General features: G+C 53.7%; 1 protein-coding gene across 1 annotated transcript in view; it reads left to right on the top strand.

Moving 5' to 3' along the window:
* The window catches only part of LOC140085330 (uncharacterized), a 309,037-nt gene that overhangs the window by 179,449 nt on the left and 115,160 nt on the right, over positions 1–14,428 (top strand). The window lies entirely within an intron of this gene.

The following is a 14,428-nucleotide window of genomic DNA, read 5'->3' as shown; positions in this document are numbered from 1 at the left end:
GGAGCTTACATGGGACTGCTACAGAAGATGGATGTTACATGGGACTGCTACAGAAGATGGAGGTTACATGGGACTGTTACAGGAGATGGAGGTTACGTGGGATTGCTACAGGAGATGGAGCTTACATGGGACTGCTACAGGAGATGGAGCTTACATGGGACTGCTACAAGAGATGGAGCTTACATGGGACTGCTACAGGAGATGGAGCTTACATGGGACTGCTACAGGAGATGGAGCTTACATGGGACTGCTACAGGAGATGGAGCTTATATGGGACTGCTACAAGAGATGGAGCTTACATGGGACTGCTACAGGAGATGGAGCTTACATGGGACTGCTACAGGAGATGGAGCTTACATGGGACTGCGTGTCTGCTGGAGCTTACATGGAACTGCGTGTCTTCTGGAGGTTACATGGGACTGGGTGTCTGCTGGAGGTTACATGGGACTGCGTGTCTTCTGGAGGATACATGGGACTGCGTGTCTTCTGGAGGTTACATGGGACTGCGGGTCTGCCGGAGGTCACATGGGACTGCGGGTCTGCCGGAGGTCACATGGGACTGCGTGTCTGCCGGAGGTTACATGGGACTGAGTGTCTGCCGGAGGTCACATGGGACTGCGTGTCTGCCGGAGGTCACATGGGACTGCGTGTCTGCCGGAGGTCACATGGGACTGCGTGTCTGCCGGAGGTTACATGGGACTGGGTGTCTGCCGGAGGTCACATGGGACTGCGTGTCTGCCGGAGGTTACATGGGACTGCGGGTCTGCTGGAGGTTACATGGGACTGCATATCCATGATCTTTATGAAGCTACATAGCATCATAGTGGAGCCACCAAGCACATTTGGCACAGTATGGGAAGAAAGTTGTTTGTGCAAATTCGAGGCGATCTCACTGGACGAACATCACCCCAAATCCTCGATGATTCTACAGAAACCTAATAACAGCTGCGACCAATATCACAAAGTAGTAAAAGTGCTGACACTGCCTCTTCCATCCAAACCCGTAGGAAGATAAGACATCTTCTTGTGTAGTGGACACTCCGTGGGGCTCATTTACAAAGGGTCCGCATTTTCTCCGGGTTTCCAGACCATTTCCATCGCATTTAAGTGGGGTTTTTGGTGAACGCGATTGGATTTTGTTACGTGGCCGTAGGACTGATTCAGACAAACCGCGAAATTTAAAAATCATATTGTGTCGCAAGCCAAGCACTTGCATACATCAGGAAGAAGAAGGTGAACTCCGGGGACCTGAGCGGGGAAGCGACACATGCAGGATATCGGGTGCACGATCTTAGTGACTCCCCGCACAGCGCATTATACACGGACAATGCACTTACATGCACCAGGAAGAAGAAGGTGAACTCCGGGGACCTGAGCGGGGAAGCGACACATGCAGGATATCGGGCGCAGGATCTTAGTGACTCCGCGCACAGCACATTATACACGGACAATGCACTTACATGCACCAGGAAGAAGGTGAACTCCGGGGACCTGAGCGGGGAAGCGACACATGCAGGATATCGGGTGCACGATCTTAGTGACTCCCCGCACAGCGCATTATACACAGACAATGCACTTACATGCACCAGGAAGAAGAAGGTGAACTCCGGGACCTGAGCGGGGAAGTGACACATGCAGGATATCGGGTGCAGGATCTTAGTGACTCCACACACAGCACATTATACACAGACAATGCACTTACATGCACCAGGAAGAAGAAGGTGAACTCCGGGGACCTGAGCGGGGAAGCGACACATGCAGGATATCGGGCACACGATCTTAGTGACTCCCTGCAAAGCGCATTATACATGGACAATGCACTTACATGCACCAGGAAGAAGAAGGTGAACTCCGGGACCTGAGCGGGGAAGCGACACATGCAGGATATCGGGCGCACGATCTTAGTGACTCCCCGCACAGCGCATTATACACGGACAATGCACTTACATGCACCGGGAAGAAGGAGGTGAACTCCGGGGACCTGAGCGGGGAAGCGACCCATGCAGGATATTGGGTGCACGATCTTAGTGACTCCCCGCACAGCGCATTATACACGGACAATGCACTTACATGCACCAGGAAGAAGAAGGTGAACTCCGGGGACCTGAGCGGGGAAGTGACACATGCAGGATATCGGGTGCAGGATCTTAGTGACTCCCCGCACAGCACATTATACATGGACAATGCACTTACATGCACCAGGAAGAAGAAGGTGAACTCCGGGACCTGATCGGGGAAGTGACACATGCAGGATATCGGACACAGGATCTTAGTGACTCCCCGCACAGCGCATTATACACGGACAATGCACTTACATGCACCAGGAAGAAGAAGGTGAACTCCGGGGACCTGAGCGGGGAAGCGACACATGCAGGATATCTGGTGCACGATCTTAGTGACTCGCTGCACAGCGCATTATACACGGACAATGCACTTACATGCACCATGAAGAAGAAGGTGAACTCCGGGGACCTGAGCGGGGAAGCGACACATGCAGGATATCTGGCGCACGATCTTAGTGACTCGCTGCACAGCGCATTATACACGGACAATGCACTTACGTGCACCAGGAAGAAGGTGAACTCCGGGGACCTGAGCGGGGAAGCGACACATGCAGGATATCGGGTGCATGATCTTAGTGACTCCCCGCACAGCGCATCATACACGGACAATGCACTTACATGCACCAGGAAGAAGAAGGTGAACTCCGGGTACCTGAGCGGGGAAGCAACACATGCAGGATATCGGGCACAGGATCTTAGTGACTCCCGGCACAGCGCATTATACACGGACAATGCACTTACATGCACCAGGAAGAAGAAGGTGAACTCCGGGGACCTGAGCGGTGAAGCGACACATGCAGGATATCGGGCACATGATCTTAGTGACTCCCCGCACAGCGCATTATACGCGGACAATGCACTTACATGCACCAGGAAGAAGAAGGTGAACTCCGGGGACCTGAGCGGGGAAGCGACACATGCAGGATATCGGGCGCAAGATCTTAGTGACTCGCTGCACAGCGCATTATACATGGACAATGCACTTACATGCACCAGGAAGAAGAAGGTGAACTCCGGGGACCTGAGCGGGGAAGCGACACATGCAGGATATCGGGCGCAGGATCTAAGTGACTCCTCGCACAGCGCATTATACACGGACAATGCACTTACATGCACCAGGAAGAAGAAGGTGAACTCCAGGGACCTGAGCGGGGAAGCGACACATGCAGGATATCTGGCGCACGATCTTAGTGACTCGCTGCACAGTGCATTATTCACGGACAATGCACTTACATGCACCAGGAAGAAGAAGGTGAACTCCGGGGACCTGAGCGGGGAAGCAACACATGCAGGATATCGGGCGAGGGATCTTAGTGACTTCCCGCACAGCGCATTATACACGGACAATGCACTTACATGCACCAGGAAGAAGAAGGTGAACTCCGGGGACCTGAGCGGGGAAGCGACACATGCAGGATATCGGACGCAGGATCTTAGTGACTCCTTGCACAGCGCATTATACACGGACAATGCACTTACATGCACCAGGAAGAAGAAGGTGAACTCCGGGGACCTGAGCGGGGAAGCGACACATGCAGGATATCTGGCGCACGATCTTAGTGACTCGCTGCACAGCGCATTATACACGGACAATGCACTTACATGCACCAGGAAGAAGAAGGTGAACTCCGGGGACCTGAGCGGGGAAGCAACACATGCAGGATATCGGATGCAGGATCTTAGTGACTCCCCGCACAGCGCATTATACACGGACAATGCACTTACATGCACCAGGAAGAAGAAGGTGAACTCCGGGGACCTGAGCGGGGAAGCAACACATGCAGGATATCGGACGCAGGATCTTAGTAACTCCTCGAACAGCACATTATACACGGACAATGCACTTACATGCACCAGGAAGAAGAAGGTGAACTCCGGGGACCTGAACGGGGAAGCAACACATGCAGGATATCGGGTGCAGGAACTTAGTGACTCCCCGCACAGTGCATCATACACAGACAATGCACTTACATGCACCAGGAAGAAGAAGGTGAACTCCGGGGACCTGAGCGGGGAAGCAACACATGCAGGATATCTGGCGCAGGATCTTAGTGACTCCCCGCACAGCGCATTATACACGGACAATGCACTTACATGCACCAGGAAGAAGAAGGTGAACTCCGGGGACCTGAGCGGGGAAGCAACACATGCAGGATATCGGACGCAGGATCTTAGTGACTCCTCGAACAGCACATTATACACGGACAATGCACTTACATGCACCAGGAAGAAGAAGGTGAACTCCGGGGACCTGAACGGGGAAGCAACATATGCAGGATATCGGGTGCAGGAACTTAGTGACTCCCCGCACAGTGCATTATACACAGACAATGCACTTACATGCACCGGGAAGAAGAAGGTGAACTCCAGGGACCTGAGCGGGGAAGCGACACATGCAGGATATCGGGCACAGGATCTTAGTGACTCCCCGCACAGCGCATTATACACGGATAATGCACTTACATGCACCAGGAAGAAGAAGGTGAACTCCAGGGACCTGAGCGGGGAAGCGACACATGCAGGATATCTGGCGCACGATCTTAGTGACTCGCTGCGCAGCGCATTATACACGGACAATGCACTTACATGCACCAGGAAGAAGAAGGTGAACTCCGGGGACCTGAGCGGGGAAGCGACACATGCAGGATATCTGGCGCAGGATCTTAGTGACTCGCTGCACAGCGCATTATACACGGACAATGCACTTACGTGCACCAGGAAGAAGGTGAACTCCGGGGACCTGAGCGGGGAAGCAACACATGCAGGATATCGGGTGCACGATCTTAGTGACTCCCCGCACAGCGCATTATACACGGACAATGCACTTACATGCACCAGGAAGAAGAAGGTGAACTCCGGGGACCTGAGCGGGGAAGCAACACATGCAGGATATCGGCCGCAGGATCTTAGTGACTCCTTGCACAGCGCATTATACACGGACAATGCACTTACATGCACCAGGAAGAAGAAGGTGAACTCCGGGGACCTGAGCGGGGAAGCGACACATGCAGGATATCTGGCGCACGATCTTAGTGACTCGCTGCACAGCGCATTATACACGGACAATGCACTTACGTGCACCAGGAAGAAGGTGAACTCCGGGGACCTGAGCGGGGAAGCAACACATGCAGGATATCGGGTGCACGATCTTAGTGACTCCCCGCACAGCGCATTATACACGGACAATGCACTTACATGCACCAGGAAGAAGAAGGTGAACTCCTGGGACCTGAGCGGGGAAGTGACACATGCAGGATATCGGGCGCAGGATCTTATTGACTCCCCGCACAGCGCATTATACACGGACAATGCACTTACATGCACCAGGAAGAAGAAGGTGAACTCCGGGGACCTGAGCAGGGAAGCAACACATGCAGGATATCGGGCACAGGATCTTAGTGACTCCTTGCACAGTGCATTATACACGGACAATGCACTCTCATGCACCAGGAAGAAGAAGGTGAACTCCGGGGACCTGAGTGGGGAAGCAACACATGCAGGATATCGGACGCAGGATCTTAGTGACTCCTTGCACAGCACATTATACACGGACAATGCACTTACATGCACCAGGAAGAAGAAGGTGAACTCCGGGGACCTGAGCGGGGAAGCAACACATGCAGGATATCGGACGCAGGATCTTAGTGACTCCCTGCACAGTGCATTATACACGGACAATGCACTCTCATGCACCAGGAAGAAGAAGGTGAACTCCGGGGACCTGAGCGGGGAAGCTACACATGCAGGATATCGGGCACAGGATCTTAGTGACTCCCCGCACAGCGCATTATACACGGACAATGCACTTACATGCACCAGGAAGAAGAAGGTGAACTCCGGGCACCTGAGCGGGGTAGTGACACATGCAGGATATAGGGCGCACGATCTTAGTGACTCCCCGCACAGTGCATTATACACGGACAATGCACTTACATGCACCAGGAAGAAGAAGGTGAACTCCGGGGACCTGAGCGGGGAGCGATACATGCAGGATATCGGGGCAGGATCTTAGTGACTCCCCGCACAGCGCATTATACACGGACAATGCACTTACATGCACCAGGAAACTGAAGATGAACTCCAGGGACCTGAGTGGGGAAGCGACACATACAGGATATCGGGCGCAGGATCTTAGTGACTCCCCGCACAGCACATTATACACGGACAATGCACTTACATGCACCAGGAAGAAGAAGGTGAACTCCAGGGACCTGAGCAGGGAAGCGACACATGCAGGATATCGGGCGCAGGATCTTAGTGACTCCCCGCACAGCGCATTATACACTGACAATGCACTTACATGCACCAGGAAGAAGAAGGTGAACTCTGGGGACCTGAGCGGGGAAACGACACATGCAGGATATCGGGTGCACGATCTTAGTGACTCCCCGCACATCGCATTATACACGGACAATGCACTTACATGCACCAGGAAGAAGAAGGTGAACTCCGGGGACCTGAGCGGGGAAGCTACACATACAGGATATCGGACGCACAATCTTAGTGACTCCCCGCACAGAGCATTATACACGGACAATGCACTTACATGCACCAGGAAGAAGAAGGTGAACTCCGGGGACCTGAGCGGGGAAGCTACACATGCAGGATATCGGGTGCAGGATCTTAGTGACTCCCCGCACAGCGCATTATACACGGACAATGCACTTACATGCACCAGGAAGAAGAAGGTGAACTCCGGGGACCTGAGCGGGGAAATGACACATGCTGGATATCGGACACACAATCTTAGTGACTCCCCGCACAGCGCATTATACACGGACAATGCACTTACATGCACCAGGAAGAAGAAGGTGAAATCCGGGGACCTGAGCGGGGAAGCGACACATGCAGGATATCGGGCACGCGATCTTAGTGACTCCCCGCACAGCGCATTATACACGGACAATGCACTTACATGCACCATGAAGAAGAAGGTGAACTCTGGGGACCTGAGCGGGGAAGCGACACATGCAGGATATCGGACGCACAATCTTAGTGACTCCCCGCACAGCGCATTATACACGGACAATGCACTTACATGCACCATGAAGAAGAAGGTGAACTCCGGGGACCTGAGCGGGGAAGCGACACATGCAGGATATCAGGCGCAGGATCTTAGTGACTCCCCGCACAGCGCATTATACACGGACAATGCACTTACATGCACCAGGAAGAAGGTGAACTCTGGGGACCTGAGCAGGGAAGCGACACATGCAGGATATCGGGCGCAGGATCTTGAAGAATCGCACTGGACTTCATCATCCTCAGAGAACGCACCGCAGGATCGCGCAGGACCAGGTAAGTAAATCCGCCCCTGTATCTCGTGCTGGGGTGTTTTTTCTTTAACAGGGAATGAAGAAGTATCATGAATGAATGTGGAACCTATGATAAATCCAAGATTTATTGAATGAACATGACTGGGGAGAACGCTGACATGCGGCTGACGCTTACGGTCCGTTTAGCGCACAAGGTGCTTTCTGAAACCACTGAGGCTCAGAGGTGTTAGAAAGCGCTTTATCGGCGTCCTGTCCGTTGATTCATGTTCATTTAATAAAGCTTGGATTTCTCGCTGAGTGCCACGATTCCATCTTCATTCATTACTATTTCCTGTTATCCTGCCGCACCACCGGATTTTAGATCTCCTAAATCACCAAATCAATAGACCTGTACAACAGAGCCCTGGGCTCTAGGACTAGGGATGCAGTCACACAGTACAGTTAAAATTGCATCACAATAAGCTTTGAGGTGGCTTTAGGTGCAGTTTTGTTAATTTATCAGGTGAAAGACATTCGTGGAGCAGCTTTCCACTTCAAAATCAAATTCACCCGTTCAGTTAATGTCTTTCACCTGTTAAATTAACAAAACTGCACCTGCCCGGCTCATCCATCCCTCTGTCTCCTTTGCCTCTCCTCTCTGCTGCCCGGCTCATCCCTCTGTCTCCTGGCTTCCCTTCTGCCTCTCCTCTCTGCTGCCCGGCTCATCCCTCTGTCTCCTCTGCTTCTCCTCTGCCTCTCCTCTCTGCTGCCCGGCTCATCACTCTGTCTCCTCTGCTTCTCCTCTGCCTCTCCTCTCTGCTGCCCGGCTCATCCCTCTGTCTCCTGGCTTCTCCTTTGCCTCTCCTCTCTGCTGCCCGGCTCATCCCTCTGTCTCCTGGCTTCTCCTCTGCCTCTCCTCTCTGCTGCCCGGCATATCCCTCTGTCTCCTGGCTTCTCCTCTGCCTCTCCTCTGGGCTGCCCGGCTCATTCATCTATCTCCCCTGCTTCTTTTCCGCCTCTCATCTCTGCTGCCCACCTAATCTATCTGTCTCCTTGCTCCCCCTCTGCCTCTCCTCTCTGTTGCCCGGCTGATCACTCTGTCTCCTGGCTTCTCCTCTGCCTCTCCTCTCTGCTGCACACTCATCCCTCTGTCTCCTGGCTTCTCCTCTGCCTCTCCTCTCTGCTGCCCGGCTCATCACTCTGTCTCCTGTCTTCTCCTCTGCCTCTCCTCTCTGCTGCCTGGGTCATCCCTCTGTCTCCTGGCTTCTCCTCTGCCTCTCCTCTCTGATGCCTGGCTGATCCCTCTGTCTCCTGGCTTCTCCTCTACCTCTCCTCTCTCCCTGCTTCTTTTCCGCCTCTCCTCTCTGCTGCCCACCTCATCCATCTGTCTCCTTGCCCCCATATGCCTCTCCTCTCTGCTGCCCGGCTCATCTATCTGTCTCCTGGCTTCTCCTCTGCCTCTCCTCTCTGCTGCCCAGCTCATCCATCTGTCTCCTGGCTTCTCCTCTGCCTCTCCTCTCTGCTGCCCGGCTCATCCCTCTGTCTCCTGGCTTCTCCTCTGCCTCTCCTCTCTGCTGCCCGGCTCATCCCTCTGTCTCCTGGCTTCTCCTCTGCCTCTCCTCTCTGCTGCCCGGGTCATCCCTCTGTCTCCTGGCTTCTCCTCTCTGCTGCCCGGCTCATCCATCTGTCTCCTGGCTTCTCCTCTACCTCTCCTCTCTGCTGCCCGGATCATCCATCTATCTCCTGGCTTCTCCTCTGCATCTCCCCTCTGCTGCCCGGCTCATCCCTCTGTCTGCTGGCTTCTCCTCTGCCTCTCCTCTCTGCTGCCCGGCTCATCCCTCTGTCTCCTGGCTTCTCCTCTGCCTCTCCTCTCTGCTGCCCGGTTCATCCCTGTGTCTCCTGGCTTCTCTTCTGCCTCTCCTCTCTGCTGCCCGGCTCATCCCTCTGTCTCCTGGCTTCTCCTCTGCCTCTCCTCTCTGCTGCCCGGCTCATCCCTCTGTCTCCTGGCTTCTCCTCTGCCTCTCCTCTCTGCTGCCCGGCTCATCCCTCTGTCTCCTGGCTTCTCCTCTGCCTCTCCTCTCTGCTGCCCGGCTTATCCCTCTGTCTCCTGGCTTCTCCTCTGCCTCTCCTCTCTGATGCCCGGCTCATCCCTCTGTCTCCTGGCTTCTCCTCTGCCTCTCCTCTCTGATGCCCGGCTCATCCCTCTGTCTCCTGGCTTCTCCTCTGCCTCTCCTCTCTGCTGCCCGGCTTATCCCTCTGTCTCCTGGCTTCTCCTCTGCCTCTCCTCTCTGATGCCCGGCTCATCCCTCTGTCTCCTGGCTTCTCCTCTGCCTCTCCTCTCTGATGCCCGGCTCATCCCTCTGTCTCCTGGCTTCTCCTCTGCCTCTCCTCTCTGATGCCCGGCTGATCCCTCTGTCTCCTGGCTTGTCCTCTGCCTCTCCTCTCTGCTGCCCGGCTCATCCCTCTGTCTGCTGGCTTCTCCTCTCTGCTGCCCGGCTCATCTCTCTGTCTCCTGGCTTCTCCTCTACCTCTCCTCTCTGCTGCCCGGATCATCCATCTATCTCCTGACTTCTCCTCTGCCTCTCCTCTCTGCTGCCCACCTCATCCATCTGTCTCCTGGCTTCTCCTCTGCCTCTCCTCTCTGCTGCTCGGCTCATCCCTCTGTCTCCTTGCTTCTCTTCTACCTCTCCTCTCTCCCTGCTTCTTTTCCGCCTCTCCTCTCTGCTGCCCACCTCATCCATCTGTCTCCTGGCTTCTCCTATGCCTCTCCTCTCTGCTGCTCGGCTCATCCCTCTGTCTCCTGGCTTCTCCTCTGCCTCTCCTCTCTGATGCCCGGCTGATCCCTCTGTCTCCTGGCTTGTCCTCTGCCTCTCCTCTCTGCTGCCCGGCTCATCCCTCTGTCTGCTGGCTTCTCCTCTCTGCTGCCCGGCTCATCTCTCTGTCTCCTGGCTTCTCCTCTGCCTCTCCTCTCTGCTGCCCGGCTCATCCCTCTGTCTCCTGGCTTCTCCTATGCCTCTCCTCTCTGCTGCTCGGCTCATCCCTCTGTCTCCTCTGCTTCTCCTCTGCCTCTCCTCTCTGCTGCCCGGATCATCCCTCTGTCTCCTGGCTTCTCCTCTGCCTCTCCTCTCTGCTGCCCGGCTCATCCCTCTGTCTCCTGGCTTCTCCTCTGCCTCTCCTCTCTGCTGCCCGGCTAATCCATCTGTCTCCTGGCTTCTCCTCTGCCTCTCCTCTCTGCTGCCCGGCTCATCCCTCTGTCTCCTGGCTTCTCCTCTGCCTCTCCTCTCTGCTGCCCGGCTAATCCCTCTGTCTCCCGGCTTCTCCTTTGCCTCTCCTCTCTGCTGCTCGGCTCATCCCTCTGTCTCCTGGCTTCTCCTCTGCCTCTCCTCTCTGCTGCCCGGCTCATCCCTCTGTCGCCTGGCTTCTCCTCTGCTTCTCCTCTCTGCTACCCGGCTCATCCCTCTGTCTCCTGGCTTCTCCTCTGCCTCTTCTCTCTGCTGCCCGGCTCATCCCTCTGTCTCCTGGCTTCTCCTCTGCCTCTCCTCTCTGCTGCCCGGCTCATCCCTCTGTCTCCTGGCTTCTCCTCTGCCTCTCCTCTCTGCTGCCCGGCTCATCCCTCTGTCTCCTGGCTTCTCCTCTGCCTCTCCTCTCTGCTGCCCGGCTCTTCCCTCTGTCTCCTGGCTTCTCCTCTGCCTCTCCTCTCTGCTGCCCGGCTCATCCCTCTGTCTCCTGGCTTCTCCTCTGTCTCTCCTCTCTGCTGCCCGGCTCATCCCTCTGTCTCCTGGCTTCTCCTCTGCCGCTCCTCTCTGCTGCCCGGCTCATCCGTCTGTCTGCTCTGCTTCTCCAATGCCTCTCCTCTCTACTGCCCGGTCTCCTGGCTTCTCCTCTCTCCCAGTCTCTCAACTGGTTATACATTGTTCAGCGAGCGAATTCAGTATACAATACTAAGCATGACCTACATTTCCGCACCCTGCCCCCCCCCCCCCCATATACCTCTGACCTCATCAGACAATACCGTTCCACACGTAATCTCCGCACCTCACAGGACCTTCAGCTTCACCCTATCACCATCTGCTCTTCTCAGAACCGTCTCCAGGACTTCTCCCGTGCTTCCCTCAGACTCTGGAACTCTCTGCCCAATTGTGTCTGACTTTCCCCTATCGTCCAAGCGTAACCTGAATCCCCCTTCTTAGGATCATCTACAACCCACAATAACTGCTCTGCTCCCTCAGCTCCTGTCTCCATCTCCCCTCCCATATAGATTGTGAGGCCTCACGGGCAGGGACTGATTTGGGGACAGGGACTGATCTGACAAGCTCCGTGCAGCGCTGCGTAATCTGTAGGCGCTATGTATAAATAAAGGAATTATTATTAGTCTCTTGATAATTTTCAGGTTCAGTTGAACATTTTGCAATCATATTCTACGTCATCATCTCAGGAATCTTTCCTTCTCTCTTCAGTAAATGTGGATGTGGATGTTTGAGCGCGTCCTCGACATCATTATCATGTCTTATCCTGCGTGGAGAGGAGTGCGCTCTGTCACCGCTTGTGTTATTATCCAGGGCTGGTTTGTTATTGAAATACATTAGTTTATTACGTGTTCTTGTGTTTTCTCTAATTCAGTTTGGGGCGTCTCGCCCGTCGCCTGACATTGTGTATTGTGTGTAAGGTGCTTGCGGCATCGTGCCTTCTGTGTATGGAGACGTCATACGTCATTGGCTCCTCCTCTTCCTCACTGGACCGCTCATTCGGGCCCCTTGATCACGCGCCTCAGTGACGTGATACGCACCATGGAATAGCACGAAGGAGAAGGTGGTCTGTAGGAAATTGATGCTATACAAATACTGGTGCAAGTGCAGGAATAACGCGTAAACACTAGTTTGATCCTCCCCTTGACTGAAAGAGGTTAGGGGTTACTGAAGGCACCAGTGATTTTTAGCCACTATTAGAGCACACTTTAATCCCCTGATGAATGCATTGCGATAAAACCGGGGGCATAACCATAGTGGCTGCTATGGGGCCCACAGTGTTAGGGGGCCCCGGCATCCGAGCTGACACACTAAAGAATGTGCAGCATTATATACATATTATGCTGCACATTGTACAGGATAAAATGTATATAACAGGGCACATCTTCCACAGTGCACAGCATGAATCAGCAGCTCATGAAAGAAATATGAGAGTAAAGGGAGGGAAGAGCGGAACGTTAGGACGAGGGATCTCTCATCTCTAAATTCTGCCGTGTATTTCCCCATGTGGTCAGCAGATACTGGGACAGATCTGTGTTAGCGTATTAATGTCTATATAAGTGTATAAATGTGTGTGTGTGTGTATACAATATATATATATATACACTCACCGGCCACTTTATTAGGTACACCTGTCCAACTGCTCGTTAACACTTAATTTCTAATCAGCCAATCACATGGCGGCTGTGCATTTAGGCATGTAGACATGGTCCAGACAATCTCCTGCAGTTCTCCCGAGCATCAGTGTGGGGAAGAAAGGGGATTTGAGGCCTTTGAACGTGGCATGGTTGTTGGTGCCAGAAGGGCTGGTCTGAGTATTTCAGAAACTGCTGATCTACTGGGATTTTCACGCACAACCATCTCTAGGGTTTACAGAGAATGGTCCGAAAAAGAAAAAACATCCAGTGAGCGGCAGTTCTGTGGGCGGAATGCCTTGTTGATGCCAGAGGTCAGAGGAGAATGGGCAGACTGGTTCGAGCTGATAGAAAGGCAACAGTGACTCAAATCGCCACCCGTTACAACCAAGGTAGGCAGAAGAGCATCTCTGAACGCACAGTACGTCCAACTCTGAGGCAGATGGGCTACAGCAGCAGAAGACCACACCAGGTGCCACTCCTTTCAGCTACGAACAGGAAACTGAGGCTACAATTTGCACAAGCTCATCGAAATTAGACAGTAGAAGATTGGAAAAACGTTGCCTGGTCTGATGAGTCTCGATTTCTGCTGCGACATTCGGATGGTAGGGTCAGAATTTGGCGTCAACAACATGAAAGCATGGATCCATCCTGCCTTGTATCACCGGGTCAGGCTGGTGGTGGTGGTGTCATGGATCCATCCTGCCTTGTATCAGCGGCTCAGGCTGGTGGTGGTGGTGTCATGGATCCATCCTGCCTTGTATCAGCGGGTCAGGCTGGTGGTGGTGGTGTCATGGATCCATCCTGCCTTGTATCACCGGGTCAGGCTGGTGGTGGTGGTGTCATGGATCCATCCTGCCTTGTATCACCGGGTCAGGCTGGTGGTGGTGGTGTCATGGTGTGGGGAATATTTTCCTACCTGAGTATTGTTGCTGACCATGTCCATCCCTTTATGAGCACAATGTACCCTGTAACATCTGATGGCTACTTTCAGCAGGATAATGCGCCATGTCATAAAGCTGGAAGCATCTCAGACTGGTTTCTTGAACATGACAATGAGGTCACTGGACACAAATGGCCTCCACAGTCACCAGATCTCAATCCAATAGAGCATCTTTGGGATGTGGTGGAACGGGAGATTCGCATCATGGATGTGCAGCCAACAAATCTGCGGCAATTGTGTGATGCCATCATGTCACTATGGACCAAAATCTCTGAGGAGCTTCCAGCACCTTGTTGAATCTATGCCATGAAGAATTGAGGCAGTTCTGAAGGCAGAAGGGGGTCCAACCCGTTACTAGTATGGTGGACCTAATAAAGTGGCCGGTGAGTGTATATATTATCCGAGGGAGTAGAGGCCCCATTCAGAAGTCTGCTATAGGCCCCTGCCTCTCCTAGTTACACCCTGGACACAATACTTGCAATCTTGACTGATAACAACCTAAAGTCAATGAACAGGTGCAAGGTAAAGTATTGAAGCTGCAGCCTGTGTGTCTGTGTCTCGGTCTCCTCATGTGTTCTTCCTCTGCTCCACACCATCCCCCTCCCTCCCTGCTCAATACAAGTGAGAGGAAGTAGGGAAGGAGCCGCATGAGTATGGAGGAGACTGACACAGGCCGCAGCTGACCCCTTCCCCAGGGGCTCACCACATGCTGCTGGAAGGGAGCCAGGTAATGTGAAATAAACTTATGTAAACTACTGAAATTATTCAGAATGCTGACAAAGGCATT

Source organism: Engystomops pustulosus, chromosome 1 (genome assembly GCF_040894005.1).
Source record: "Engystomops pustulosus chromosome 1, aEngPut4.maternal, whole genome shotgun sequence".
In the NCBI taxonomy this organism is placed as follows: Eukaryota; Metazoa; Chordata; class Amphibia; order Anura; family Leptodactylidae; genus Engystomops; species Engystomops pustulosus.
The sequence above is the reverse complement of the archived record's forward strand: the minus strand, read 5'-3'. Positions and strand labels throughout refer to the sequence as shown.